At 44.0% G+C, this 5,028-nt stretch overlaps 1 pseudogene; it reads left to right on the top strand.

The window, feature by feature from the left end:
* The first annotated feature begins 2,688 nt into the window (after positions 1-2,688).
* Positions 2,689-4,615, top strand: LOC132230673 (T-complex protein 1 subunit gamma-like; annotated as a pseudogene).
* Positions 4,616-5,028: the final 413 nt, after the last annotated feature.

The raw sequence follows: 5,028 nt of genomic DNA on the forward strand, positions 1-5,028 counted from the left end.
GCACCCACCCCAACCGGAGCCAAGGATCAAACCTGCAACCCAGGTATGTGCTCTTGACCGGGAATTGAACCCACGACCCTTTCTTATGTGTGCTGATGCTCTAACCACTGAGAAACACTGGCCAGGCCTGATTGCACACTCTTAACTGCAGTGCTTCACTCCTTCTCATAAAAAGATGGGAAGCCCTGGACTAGATTATGCCAAGGCCCAGTTCCTTCCCAGTGATGCCATTCAGCTGTGTGAGCCGGTTGGCTAACTCTGTAATGAGGAGGGTCGGAGGTCATTAGGGTGTTGAGTCTAATACCCCAGGACTCTATGATTTCATACCAGTTCCCTCACTTCAGACACTCCCTAGAGATAAGTTATATGACTAAATATCACAAGTCTGGGTTTGATTGATCATTTATGAGCACAGGTTATGGTTTCTTCACCTGAGTTTACTCAGGGTTGTCTTCCTGAGTGAATGCAAATGTTGAAATAACTCTTTCCAGATGGACCTCTCTCTTGTTATCCTGGAAATTCTGTGGCTCTCTCCTGCTCCTACAAATCACAGTGCCGAGCAAATACATCCCCTTAGAAATGCTCCTAATTCTAGGTTTTTCCAAAATAAAAGTGTTTCATCAAAACAACACACTACAGAAGCCTTTTTTTCTGAATTTCAATCTTGGCCGTATGGATAATGCTTGACCTCGTGCTTGATCCCATTCCTGCATCACCGGGAACAGGAGCAATAGCTGCGTCATCAGACAGTCTTTCACTTCCTCTCTGTGCAGGCCAGCTTGGGGTCTTTGGTCAAGAACCTTGGGAAAGGTGACTCCCTGCGTCCCGCTGTCCCTCGGCAGTGGTCACTGTGCCTTCAGGTTGCAAAGGCACATGGAATGAATATTTTCTCTAAATTAAATCTATAAAATATTTCATATCTCCCTTATTATCACCCCTTGGACAAAGGCTTGAGAGGAATTGATGTAGAAGTTTTGTCAGTCAGATAACCCCAGCGCAGTTCTAGATGGTACAACAGCAGAGGGGAGCTCTGTGTAGCTGCCCCAGTAGGAATGACTCAGTATGTGTGTTTTTTCCGGGGGCCATGGCAGGACCATTCTGTGTTTAACTGTTATCACGTGCCCAGTGGTGAGTTTGTTTCATTCTTTTTTTTTTTTTTTTTTTTTTTTTTTGCATGTTAACATCTTCAGCCTTTGCAACTACCCTCTGGACTGGAACTATTCAGAGTTTTGTGAGGCAGGGGGGGTTGTGTGTTCCTCCTACATGAATATTTTGTGTTTGTGTTCATGGAGTTACAGACCCATTTGGTCATTTTCTAAGTCTCAGTCTTGAATTTTTTTCTGTCTAGAACGCCATGCAGTGACATTTCAGAGCCCTGTACCAGCCTGCCTCTAGGAGAATGATCCAAGTCGTGAGCTGATCCTGGCTGTGCTGCTTCCTCACTCAGAGATCCAGCTCTGTGTGCCTGCTTCATTGATGGTCAGTTGGAGACAGAAGTACCTGCTTTACCTACCTGGAGAGTTGGGTGGGCATCTGCCTGAGGATTATTTCAACAGACACGAGTGGATTAACAAAGGAGACAAGAAGGTGAGTGAGACATGGTCCCTACTCTCAATGAAAAATCAGCAGGTAAATGGCTGACTATGGCATGGTATGTGGGTGAGAGAAAGTTGAAATTTTAAAAGTTCTCTGTTTTTAAAGATATTATTGTTTAACATTTGCGGAGTGGCTATAGCTTGGGAGGTAGCACCAGTCTAGTACTCTCAGAGGCTGAATTAATTGAGTTATCAGTCCCAGAGGGAAACATTGGCAGGAGTCAAGAACAAGCTTGGAATTGTATACAAGGGGCCTGGGCAGAAATGGCATCTAAGGACTGACATCGAAAAAAACAAATTTATTTGGTCATAGTTTTCCTCAACTGTACTCCATATTCTTTCTGGAGATATAAGTAAATGTGGTCAAATAAGGAGGAAGAGGAAGAGGAGGAGAAGGAGGAGGGGGAGGAGGGGGAGGAAGAAGAGGAGGAAGAAGAGAAGAGGAAGGAAGAGGAGGAGGAAAGAAAGGAAAAAATATGTGGGGTCAACTGGGTTTGGGAAATGTTATATCATGCCCCTTGAAAATTCATAATATGTGTTAGCAAATAAAAGACTCCAAAAGTAGAAAAGTCTTGTGTTAAATAAATCTGTTTAATTATGCTTAAACTTCGAATTTGTACATGGCAGACATTTTAGGGCCCCACTTTGTAGTACCCGGTTGACAGCGACTCTTCGAGGTACCTGTTTGGGAAACACTGGGTGGTAAAGGTTATGGCAGACATCCTGGTGGTTACAGGAAGAACCAGATGAAAGACTGTAGATATCTGGGTACAAACTTATTTCTACTAGTGGAGAACAAAAGCAACCCAAAACACACGAGCTACAGACTGCAGATCAGTAAATGAAAACACAAACATATGTGCTCATCATATTTATATTTATGGATTATACAAATAATGCAAATGTGCTAATCCATTCAGTATTTCATTTTATCTTTCTTCCTAATTCATTTGAATATTTCTTATCTAAACCTAATATTTTATTTTAAATCTAGATTTGAATCTCAACTCTATTACTTTTCCAAATTTGCATGCCTTATGTGACATCCCTAAATCTTACTAGTAATGTTGTGAGGGTAAGGAAAATAACTGCAAAATCATTTTGCATTATGCCCGGCACACAGTAGGTCCTTTGTAAATGGTTGTTTTCATCTGCCCAACAAACTGCTATTAAACATGCCTGGAGGTTTCCTTCTCAGAAGCTTCTGCCTGCTGCCTCCGCTCTGGGTACCAGGCTCTGCATCATGCTGCCATGATGGGCCACCATCCTGTGCTTGTGCTTAGTCAGAACATAAAGCGTGAATCTGGAAGAAAAGTTCAATCTGGAAACATCAATGCCTCTAAGACTATTGCAGATATCATCCAAACATGTTTGGGACCCAAGTCTGTGATAAAGATGCTTTTGGACACAATGGGAGGCATTGTGATGACTAATGATGGCAATGCAATTCTTCAAGAGATCCAAGTTCAGCATCCAGCAGCCAAGTCCATGATTGAAATTAGCCGGACAGGATGAAGAGGTTGGAATGGGACCGCATCAGTAATTATTCTTGCGGGGGAGATGCTCTCGGTGGCTGAGTGCTTCCTAGAGCAGCAGGTGCACCCAATAGTGGTTGGTGATCAGTGTTTATCGAAAGGCACTGGATGATATGATCAACACCCTAAAGAAAATCAGTACTCCCGACGACACCAATAACCGAGATATGATGCTGAACAATATCAACAGCTCCATTATTACCAAAGCAATCAGTCCATGGTCCCCTTTGGCTTGTAGCATTGCCCTAAATGCTGTCAAAACTGCACAGTTTGAGGAGAATAGCCAGAAGGAGATTGATATCAAGAAATATGCAAAGATGGAAAAGATACCCAGGACAGGAGACTTTGGGGGTATTATTGAAGACTGGTGTGTTTTATGTGGAGTCATGATTAACAAAGATGTGACCCATTCACAAATGCGGCGCTATATCAAGAACACTTGCTGGATTGTGCTGCTGGATTCTTCTCTGGAATACAAGAAAGGAGAAAGCCAGACTGACATTAAGATCATGCGAGAGGAAGACTTCACCTGAATCCTCCAAATGGAAGAAGAATACATCCAGCAGGTCTGTGAGGACATTATCCATATGAAGCCCGATGTGGTCATCACTGAAAAGGGTATCTCAGATTTAGCTCAGCACTACCTCATGCAGGCCAATATCACAGCCATCCTCAGAGTCCGGAAGGCAGACAATAATCACATCGCTTGAGCCTGTGGGGCCCAGATAGTCAGCCGACCAGAAGAACTGAGAGAAGATGATGTTGGAATAGGATCAAGACTGTTGGAAATCAAGAAAATTGGAGATGAGTACTTTACATTTATCACTGAGTGTAAAGACCCCAAGTGTTGTACCTTTCTCCTCCGGGAGATGGCTGTGGCCCATACCTTGACAGAAAAATCCAAGGCCATGACTGGTGTGGAGCAATGACAATACAGGGCTGTTACCCAGGCCCTGGAGGTCATCCCTTGTACCCTCATCCAGAACTGTGGAGCCAGTACCATTCGTCTACTTAATTCCCTTCGGGCCAAGCATACCCAGGTGAACTGTGAGACCTGGGGTGTAAATGGTGAAACAGGTACTTAGGTGGACATGAAAGAACTGGGCATCTGGGAGCCATTGGCTATAAAACTACAAACATATAAGACAGCAATGGAGACTGCAGTTCTGCTGCTGCAGATTAAGGACATTGTCTCAGGCCACCAAAAGAAGGGTGATGACCACGGCCAGCAATGCGGGGCTCCTGATGTTGGCCAGGAGTGAGTGGTGGGCAAAGTGATCTCAACACACAGGTCCAACAGTCTCCCCCTTGCCTGAGCCAGATGACCAGGGACACTGTGGATGTCTTTGTATGGAAAGGATCAGGTTGAAGGGCAGCCCCAGTCCCTTTCTGTCTCAGCTCAGTTTGCAAAAGGCACTGACATGTAATTCTTCACTATTGTAAGCTTTCCGTTTAGTTTGCTTCCGGTATTAAATCTAAGTCATTTGAAAACAAACACACACAAAAACATGCTTGTCTCAGCTTTATGTGAAGTCTATAGAATTTTGAAAGAAAATTATTACTAATTACCTAAGGCTGTTGTAGACTGGAGGGAAATTTTGTTTCAAGCTTATCATCTTGTACAGTCAAAAAAGAAAACCTAAAATAGGTTTTTTGACTTCTGGTGCCACTTCCTTCTTGAACCCAGGACAGGAGATTGTGGGTGTGAAGCTGAAGTGGCATTGTTGTCATCGTGCTTGTGGCTGGCCCTGGAGCCCGCGGACAGTCCCTTCTCTGGCTGTGGGTGGCCGGCACTGATGTCATCCAAGAAGCTCACTTCCTTTATCCAGTTTTCCTCTTTATGTGTTTGCTGAATCACTTGAGGGGGAATATTTTTGCCAAAAACCCAGAGGAAGCAG

This window comes from Myotis daubentonii, chromosome 3, assembly GCF_963259705.1.
Source record: "Myotis daubentonii chromosome 3, mMyoDau2.1, whole genome shotgun sequence".
Lineage (NCBI taxonomy): Eukaryota > Metazoa > Chordata > Mammalia > Chiroptera > Vespertilionidae > Myotis > Myotis daubentonii.